Source organism: Anser anser (assembly GCF_964211835.1).
Source record: "Anser anser genome assembly, chromosome: 4".
In the NCBI taxonomy this organism is placed as follows: domain Eukaryota; kingdom Metazoa; phylum Chordata; class Aves; order Anseriformes; family Anatidae; genus Anser; species Anser anser.
Window position 1 is genome coordinate 64668297 of NC_139724.1, and position 10982 is coordinate 64679278.

Genomic DNA, 10982 nt, shown 5'->3' on the forward strand with positions numbered 1-10982 from the left:
TTGAAATATTAGAAAAAAAGTGGAAGATGCTAATGTGGAATTTATATTTGTGTATGGCAGCATTAACATATGCTCACTGAGACTAATAACTACTTCTATCATTTTCCATGGAAACTGAGAGCAAATTTGAATTAAAAAAAAAAAGTTGCTTTGAAAAACTCATGTGGGGTAATATGATTTATTACATACAGTGAAAGTCAATGATATTTTGCCAGGGAGGTACTTATTATATTTCAGACAAATGAAAATGACAGACCCTTGCCCTGAGGAACTTAGCAGGTTTTGACTTTCCTATGTGGGGTTGTACAAAATGCTGAGAAGAAGAAATTAGCCTCTCTATGTCATGCTTCACAAGACCCAGTTAGTCACAGGCCTATGACCCTTTTTGTCTCTTTTGCTCTTAATACAATAAGAGCCAAAAAAAATCAACAGCAACAATGAAAAACTTACATACACACTACATACTGGTGTAATAATGTTAGTCATATGGTAAAAAAACATTTGCAAAACTAATCTGCTTTTCAAATGCTCTTTTATAACATTCTTTATGTTTGCTATATTGAGAGATGGAAGAAGCTTGAAGCACCTGAGAGGATAAGAGATGCACAAAGTTGCAGAGAATACACTTTAGAGAATAGTCATTATGTAAGTAGTAGCAATTATATTTTAGCATGTCTGGTTATCTGTGAACCAAAAACTGTATTTTGAGTTTTGTTTGTAGAGTAGAAATAAATCTTTCTACAGGAGAAAAATAGACTGTATGGCAGCTGAAAAATTTAAATGGTATTTCAGAAAAAAAAATACACATTTAAATATGTATGGTTAGTAGTTTTGTCTTCCTTAATTTTTGAGTGATATAGTTTGAAACATTGTTAGCATAGAATAGGATGTAAATATTTATTCTTTCTCCCTTGTTTCCCTTCCTTTTCTTCCATTTTTTCTTTGGGTCAGAACTTGCATCAGCTAAATTTAACTGTACATAATTAACAAACTTCACATATGCAAAACTGGGGAGATCTCAAACTTTTCTCCCCAAAATTCCCTTCTCAGCCACTTTTCTATGAAGTGATAAGGTAGTAAGACTGCTTACTAGATTCAGCAAAGTCACCCGAGCACCATGTAATCCTTTCTACATTATAGTTAATTCCTCCATAATTTCAGATAAAAGGTGCACAATGTGGTTCTTAAGTGAAATTGCGAATTTCTGAGCTACATCTGTAGAAATTTTTTACGTTTTCTTTATATACTATATGAGAGAAGTGAGAGAAGTTCACTTCAGAAAAACAACAACACAGCGAGATTGTTGTTTAGGTTAGTCATACATACTCTCCTAATTTTGAAGATATATTTTGAATGCCGTGTTTGACACAGGGTTATTGATCAGAATACACCTAACCACACCTCTTTAAAAGTATTGCGTGTTTTAGAAGCCTATGCTCCAAGCAGGGCACACTACGAGAGGATGCTGGACCAGATGATTTCCATCAGTCCCTTAGTGCTTAAAACACTCTATGATTCTCTGTGGAAGATTGGTATCAAAGGTATTTTTAGGAATTAATTACCCATTTAGTTTTTAGCTGTTAGTATTTGGGAGCAGTCAAATACAGTTGAGATGCAGGTATCTTAAAGGACAGAGATTCCACGGCTGCTCTGTGCAAGCTGGTCTGGTCTTTCACAGCCCTCACTGTGAAGATTTTTTTCCTTACTTTCTGTTGGAATTTCTCTTACTTTAACTTGTGTCTTTTCCATTTTGCCCTCGCATTGTATACAGCTGAGAACCAGGCTCCATCTTCTCTATAACTACTTATTAAGGAAGTTAAGACATCATTTAAGTCTCATATACATTTGCTTACACATCCATAAATTGGTTTTACTCTAGTTCCTCAGATACTGCCACGTGACACAGGAACCTGTTAGCACACCTTACCAGAATAGCACTCAGTGAGAAGTACCTTATCCATCCATGCTTGTCTTCTGTCATGCTTACCATTCCTGTGCTTTGAGGAGCTTGATCTACTGATCTCCTGGGCCTGTTTGGTCTTCCACACAGCCTAGCAAGAGGTCTGTATTGGGTTGACATGGACAGGTTTTGATAGAGGGGGACAGATGGACAGGGGTAGCCTCTGTGAGAAGAGTCCAGGAGCTGCCTTGTATTAGATCGGAGCCAGTTCCAGCTGACTCCAAAAGGGACCCACCACTGGCCAGAGCCAAACCACTGAGCAACGTTGGTTGTGCCTCTGGGAAAACAGATTGAAGAAGGGGAAAAAACTGCTCAACACAATCCAGAAAATTTCTGGATTACTTGTGCCCCACCAAGTTTCTCTTTCAGGAGGTGGTTGGATGCTTCACACTCCAATGAAAAATCAGGGCCTTCAATGAATCTTCTTCCAGGTTTGTAAAGGACTTGTTGATTTCTTTGTCTTGATTATGTAGTCTGTAACAGACACCTGACACAACACTCCCTGTCTTTAGCCTTCTCTCTTGTCCCAATCCACTGACAGGCTAGTCATCACAATGGTCAGTGCAAAGACAAAACTCTGCACTTCAGCCCCTTTCTGGAGACCCCTACACCACATTCCCTGCTTGTCTTTCCTACAGAGCCTGCATCCATCCATCATGACAGCTCTAATCATGAAAGCTATCCCACCACAGTTCTGTGATGCCAATGAGAACGCAGGTCTTTGCTTTGACAAAATCCATTCTTTGACAGAGCATGGGTTCCTAATTCCTTCTGTTTGTTTCCTGTGTATTCATGTACAGACACCTGAGACCTTGAGGCAAGCCCCCTAGTAGTGCCATTTTCCAAGAAGAATTACAAAATTTTTAATTTATTTATTATTTTTTTTCACAACACACTTGCCTCCTGGCCTTTCTTCCTCCATCTGTCTGATATTTGACCTGAACCCCCTGAATTGGCTAGTTATAAATCCCCATCACTGTGTATCAAATGAAATCTCAAGTGTTGTGGACTACAGGCCCCATAAAAACCCATCACTTCCAAGTGGATCTTTGAACAACCTGAAATAGTGCACTTCCTACGTGGACAACACCTCTGTGGTCCTTCTCATCGCACCTGGCAGTTCTAATGGCTAACAGGACACAGAGAAGGTAATACACTGCAGCATGTACAGCTTACCAGATATTACTGCAAGCAGTAAAGGAACACATGAGAATAGAGAGGTAAATTGTATACAATTGTGGTGAGTTAGCCGTGAAAAACAGCTGAATGCCCACACTGCTACTCCCTTATTCCTGCTTCTTATGAGAGTGGGAGAAAACAGGATGGGAAATCTTGTGGGTGAGGTAATAGCTTACCAGTTACCATTTTGGACAAAACGGCCTTTACTTGGTGAAAAATCATTTAATTTAATGCTAACTGAAATAGACTCTGGTAGTGAAAAACAAATATAGATATTAAAATAACATAATTTCTCCCAGGCTTAATTTCATGCTTTCATTCCAGACTCTTCTCACCCTGGGCAGTGCAGGGGGGGACTGGGGAGTGACAGTACTCAGTGGTTTCCCTCTGCTGCTCTTTCTCTCTTGCACCATTTTGCCCTGCTTCAGAGCGGGTCTCCCATGAGCTGCAGTCCTTCAGGAAAATATCCATTCCACTGTGGGATCTCCACAGGCCTCAGTTCCTGTCAGGAAACATCTGCTCCACCATGGAGCTGCAGGGAATATCTACTCCTCCGTGGAGCACCTCCTCATCTGACCTTGATGTTCCCTTTGACATTTCCCGCTCTTTTTCCCCCCTTGTTTCTCTCTCTGTCCAGTGCTTTCTATCCTTTCTCAAACATGTTTTCCCAGAGAAATCACCAACTTCACTAATAGGTTCACCTGTGTCTTACAGTTGTCTGTTATGGAGCCAGCTGTATCCAGCAGTCCCTGACCTCTTCCACCTGAGTCCACCCAGCCAGACCCCCACTACCAAAACCTTACCACCTATACCTAATACAATAATATAGTTCTGCTGTTTTTTGCTTTTGTTTGATTGTTTCTGAAAAAATGTGGCAATCGTAGTGCTCACTCCTACAGACACCCTTAGGCTTTGGGAAAGGATGCACTTGCATGTTTCTGAATTAAAATAAAAGCTTTAAAAGCTGGATTATAGTTTGCAGTGATATGACCGTAGACACCTCCCATTAGGAACTGAACTTAGATCATGGTTTGCAGCATGTGACTCACTGGAAAGTTATACACACAGTGCAAAATTAAAATAGTGACTATTTCTATTAACTTTTTATCTAAATTTGTAATCTGTAACATAGCATTATTGGAGGTCTTTCCCAGCCTTAATGATTCTATGATTTACTGGGTGATAGTGGTGGCAGGGGGATGGTTGGACCAGATGATCTTGGAGGTCTTTTCCAACCTTAATGATTCTATGATTCTATAAGATCTTAGTCACTGCTCACTTGAATCAGAGTGAATTGTTGTAATTGGATTTACTTAAGTATAATTGCTTGCAATTTACACTAATTTAATACTAACTTCAGTTTAGTTCCAACTATTTTATACCACTTTCATTTAGATCTGTAGAGGTGGAGGTGTTCTTTTAAGACATCATTTAAACTAGTGATCAACATTTCCACTTGCAATATTTTTTGCAAGAATAAAATTTCAAAAACAGCAAAGTATCAACATTATGTATTTTCAAATATACTGATTCAGGATTTTTTGTACAAGGTGTGTACAATTTCAGAATATTACTTGAAATGACTTGTATTTATTGATTTAGTATAAAAATATGGTATTCATGTTGGTAAAGGGAAGATTCTGGAGTGTAAGTGCGTGTCTGGGTTTTTTGTTTTTTACTTGGACACTAAAGAGCAGTAAAGGAAAACTAAAAGGTAGCTGCATAAAAATGTTTTATTTTGTGTAAGAATTGCTCAATTTTTGTGCACATTTACAGAGCATAAGTGTTGATTTTGATTTCTTTATGTCCTGCTGTGACATAAAATCAAGGGAACAGGAGGTCAGCAAAGGTTTCCTATGCTTCTGTCACTTACTAAATGATTGTTGCATTGTGTTTTCCATTTATTTTATTTTTATTTCTCTAAATGTAAGCTAATATCTAGATCAACTAAACTGTTTCAGGTTGCATAACAAAATTGAAACTGTGAGGTTTTTAGCCTCCAAAATAATCCCACAATATTTCTTTCCTGTGCCAGCACTTTACTTAATCTTGTCCCTCCAGGGCCAAGAAGCCAGAGCTACAGAAATCCTGGCTCCTTGGTGCAGCAGAGCTAATGCAATCCAGCTGTAAAGTGAAGCTGAATGACTGTGAGATTCCATCTCTGTAGCTGTGCAAAGACACAGACGGGCTGTGAGAATTTGGTCCAGAACATATTTTCTTTGATCTATTTTTTTTTCTGTCTAAATGCATACATTTATTTCTCTGCAGTATCAGTATTCATATCCCCAAGTCATTTTATGTGATGTGTGCTTTATCCTTTCTATCTCACAGATGTATACATTTATTTGTAAGCCTTTGAGATTTTACTCTTTCTCATTGTTCTTATGCACTGCTCCTTTCACATCCACAGTCCCATTCTGACATGTTACTTTAATTTCCCTTTCCCTGTTACCTTCTCCAAATAACAGACCAGAACTAATGGGATTCAGAAGGTAGATATGAATGTCACCACTACCACCAAAGCACGACACATAAGCTAACACATTTCATTTACATTTTCATCCTTTAATAATGCAATCATAGAATCGTCGAGTATCCCAAGTTGGAAGAAACCCACAAGGAACATCGAATCCAACTCCTGGGTCCCCCAGGGACCACCCAAAAAATCAGACCATATGTCTGAGAGCATTGTCTAAACACTTCCTAAACTCTGGCAGGCTCAGTGCCATGTCCACTTCCCTGGGGAGCCTGTTCCAGTGGCTGACCACCCTCTCCTGACCACCCTCTCCCTCTCAATGAAGAACCTTTTCCTAACACCCAGCCTGACCCTCTCCTGTCACAGCTCAATGCCATTCCCTCGGGTCCTGTTGCTGTCATAGAATCATAAAATGAATCATAGAATGGCTTGGGTTAGAAGGGACCTTAAAGATCATCTCGCTCCAATCCCCCTGCCATAGACAGGGATGCTACCCACTAGATCAGGTTGCTCAGGGCCTCATCCAGCCTGGTCTTGAGCACCTCCAGGGATGAGGCATCCACAACTTCTCTGACCAATCCTGTCCCCAGGATACTGTGAGACAGTATCAAAAGATTTGCTGAAACCCAGAAAGATTACATCAACTGGTTTCCTTTGGTCAGGTAGATGGGCGATCTCATTATTGAAGCGTGTTAAACATGACCTTCCCCTTGTGAACCCATGTTGGCTGTTACCAATGTCTGCGTTGTCCTTCAGATGTTTTTCAGTAACTCCCAGAATAATCTCCTCCACAATTTTACCAGGCACTGAAGTGAGACAGACAGGCCTGTAATTGCAAGGATCTTCTTTCTTGCCCTTCTTGAAAATTGGGACCACATTTGCCTGCTTCTAGTCAGCTGGAACCTCTCCAGATTCTCAATCCCATTGAAAAATAATTGACAGAAATCCTGTGATGACATCAGCCAGCTCTCTGAGTATCCTGGGATGAATCCTGTCAGGCCCCATGGACTTATATACATCCAGGTGGAGAAGAAAATCCTGCACAAGTTCAGGGTTGACTGGGAGTTTACCATTCCTGCAGTCATGATCCTCCAACTCAGGGCAGTTGGGGTCCCAGAGCACATCACTGGTGTTGAAGACAGGGGTGAAAAATGCTTTAAACATCTCTGCTTTGTCTATGTAATGTCTGCTTAAACCAAGTGGTTGAAAATGGAAAGAAGATTCTTGCTGTAAAAGCAAAGTTTCAGTAAAGGCAAGTATTCACCCTGTGCTTTACCAAGAAAAACAACAAATAAAATGATCAGGTGGCTACTCTATCTTAAGAAAGCTACTCTACCTCCCTAAGTCTCTTTTTGTGTCTCTAAGCAGTAAAAAAAGAAGTAGCAGAGAGCATCGAAAGAAGAAAATAGGTCATTCCTTGTTTAAAGTTCATGCTGCACAGCAGTTCCTGTTCTCAAAAGCTGTTTTATTTCACAAGAGCAGTTGGCTGTGTGCAACATATTCTGCAAGTTATTCACTAAAGTCATCTGGGGGTTAAAAAATAAATAAAATAATAAAAAAAAACACACACACACAAACTGCAGAATAATTACCATAGTAAAACAAACTGTTTTGCAACAACAAAGCCAGTATTGCATAATACAGTTCTGATCAACACTTCTTTTGACATAACAGTTTGCTCTCAAGGGAATAATTTAAATGATTTATACAGATACATGGATTTTGTGTTAATTTAACTTAGACTGCAGAACTACTGTCTGGGAGAAACAGAACTTCCCTGACCCAGTAAGCATGCATGTTAACTATTTATTGTTCTGTATTTGATACTTCCTGTTATTGCTGGCAAATATTGTGTTCCTCCTTGTCTAAGATCTTTATGCAATAAAGTTGTGACTGACATTAGCCATAAACTGAATAACAAGAATTTACAATAATTTTCTGGAGTTTTTATCTATTATTTTGATGGTGGTTGGCATTGTACTTCCTCTTTCATTACACTGAAACTATTTTTATCATGGTATTTAGCACACTGCAATGCCTTTCCAATCAAAGCTTTAAGGTACAAGTTATGCCTGCATTACATCTTCTTCCCGGGCAATTTGATAGTATTAACCACAGTCTCCTTCTTGATGTGCAATAGCTGTTCTACAGAACTTCTCTTTGACCCTTCAGGCTCAGACACAGACAGAAGAGATCAAACTCACAGCGCTCCTTGGTAAAAACTTCCATTCACTGACGGCTGTATTTAACCCACGGGTACACCAATCTGCTCAGTAACTCACCTGTTGCTATTCAAGTTTCAGCTGTAAAGTTACATGATTCACTTGAAAGAAGCATTTACCTTTCAGCTTTCCTCCTTTATGCAGAGAGACTTCTCTCTAGTGAGGGGAATATCCACAACTGTGAAAACAGTATGCCCATGAGAGTCAGATTGCATTGAATGGACAGGACAGAGAAAAAGGAAAATATTAATAGGTCATGGGTATTTAATGTGAATCTAAAAGATAAAAAGCCCATTGCTCTATTTATATGATTTCTAGACTAAGCAGAAGGGATGGCTACTCAAAAGCGTGCAAGATGCATCCAGACATAGATCTGAGATCACTGTGATGCAAATATGGTGTTTTTGTCACCAATTGCTGAATGCTTCATGATCTGCAATGCATTTAGCTTCATGATCTGCAATGCATCCAGCCATAAAACTGCCCTCTTCTCTCACTAGCTGAGATCTTTTTAGACCTTAAGTAATCAAATATCAAGATCAGCAAGCGATTGTACCTTGTACCCACACATTAAGAATCACATAGTGTATTACACTGTATAAAAAGAGCAGGATTGAGGCAAATATCAGATAGACAAAAATAGAGTCAGGCAGAGCAAGAGAAGGCAGGAGATACAGATACCAATGTTACTAAATCATATTAAATATTTTAGATCTCAACATCAGTGCAGATTATTTTTGCAAATCAAGGACAAGTAGCACAAATAACACAAGGATACAGGGAAATGGAAGAGATGTTACAGCAAACAGGAAAATGGTTCTGCATCCTCTCCTGCTGGTGTCAGAAATCTGTTGAGTTTTCTAGTCATGTTTTTGCACATTCTTTGATGAGCCTACAGTAGCAGCAGGCAAGGAAAATTGGTCTTTTCCAACTGCACTATCTCCAAATTAGGGGTCAGAAAATTGGTACAAGAGTTAGGTTGGAAAACAGATCCTAGAGTAAAACTGCATGAAAGTTCATCACTATGCTCTGCAAAGAAGAGAGTCTGGAAATACCCTCCAGTCTGATAGTCCTTTTAGATCTCAAAAACCTCTTTCTCTCTCTCTCTCTTTTTTTTCTTTTTTTTTTTTTTAAGCCTGTTTTTTGTTTGTTTTTAATGCATATAAAGACACGGGCCTAATTTGCCTGTAACCTGTCTTCATTCATGTTATATTCATCCCCACACATCCCATAGCCTGTGAACTTCATGTGCCAGTTTTTCCTTCATATTGCACCTTCCTTCATACAATCCTCTATTCTTTCTCATTACTCATGCCTACATTTGGAGCATTTTTGAGCCATTTCAACCTCTTCCAATTCTCTCTACTTACCTGATTTTGCCTGCCATTACCTGCTTATCTGCCATTAATTCCGCTCTTTTATTGGATGCCCTGATGGACATATTAAAAATCAAGCAGAATTCAAAATCTTAGAAATGCAAATGGAGATTTAAAAAATAAAGATTTAAAACATACTAAAAAACTGAGACTGAAACTGAAGCTTTCATACGTTACATGAGAAGAGAAATGAAAGATAAAAATCAGGGCAGAGAGAGAGGAAGGGGAATGAAAGAGGTTTCATAATTTAAAGAAAGCAAATGTCCTTAAAAAAGTAGTTCTAAAACATATCCCACTCAAATCAGAATGGGGAGAACCACAACCTCATAAAATGATTTACTAGTTAAACTTTACCAAGAACTGTACAGCCCTGCTTTGAAATTCTAGCCTGACAACTAAGAAAAAGGCATTTTAAGGATCAAGAAAAACATAATGAACTTGGAGTTTAATTAACATGCTGATTAAAAGTATCTTATGTTGATTAATTTGAGGATATGATAAAACCAAAACTTGTATCTTGGTGGAAGATGATAATCTAATTACAAAGCTGCTGCAGATATGAATATGCCAGAGGGAGACATCAAGAGAGTGCCAGATTTCCAATTTACCTTACTGCAAGAAGGAAGATAGGGTCTCTTCCACAAATTATACAAAAACAAACATGCTCAACTCTGATGGTGAGCTGCAACACACCCTACCAATACTGCTATTGGAAAAGCTCACAGAGCCTAGCAATCCCTAAGAAAAATACACTTATGGAAGAAAAACACCTCTGAAGGCCTTCCCTAAAATCCCTTCCCATGCCACTCAATAGCTTTCTTCTCCCCTCCATTATCCCAAATATATTAGGCTATTGGAAAATTCTGACAACTTAACACCACTTCAGATTTATGATATATATATATCCTGTGTTGCATATTACAGCAGGCTAGAGAATCTTTTTGCTTGTATTCTTACAAGGAACAAAAATAATAATAACAAAAAAAAAATCAGTGCAACAGAATAAAAATGTGTCTAAACACAGCAGTCATACTTCCACACTGCAGTGCTCAGGTATCACACTTTCATCAGATTTCATCATGACGCTAAAAGAAACATGAGAGCAGAAAAATTGTCTTGTACAAATTTTCTTTCTAAAATATATAGATCATTTTACTGCCCAAGTTTTCTTCAGATAATTGTTTTCAAAAGGAAACAATTAGGCTCTCTGATGCCAGGGTCACAAATGTTCAGGTTCCCTGACACTCCATGTCTTTCTTCCTCAAGAGTTACTACTTTTCTGGCTAACCCCAGACACCTTAATTTTTGGAGAGGAGAAAAAAAAAATGATGCAGGCAGAAACACTGACACAGGCATTCTTAAGAAGTAAAGTTAAATGTGACAATCGAAAAGCTGAAAGATAGGAACTTCTGCTACATAATAAAAATAAAGCTATTTAATGAAATTTTGCAGTCCTGAAGCTGGACTGTCTTATTCCTGACAAAAGCAACAAGAAAGAAGTAGGCAAACAGCAGACTTCAGAATCTGGCAGTTTCTTTTCATTATTGTAGGACAAATATGGTACTACACAGAAATCACTTTTCCAAATGTTAAAGAACTCTAAAAAGTAAGAGTGAAATATTTCACAAAAAATATTCATAGCTCCATCAGTACATAAAAATATGTAAATCAAGGAGAAGTTTTTCTGTTATGCTTCTTTTGAAAGGAATATTCCAACTTGCAATACACATGCAGTGTACCATACCATTGCCTTTGGTATGGGTTGCTCA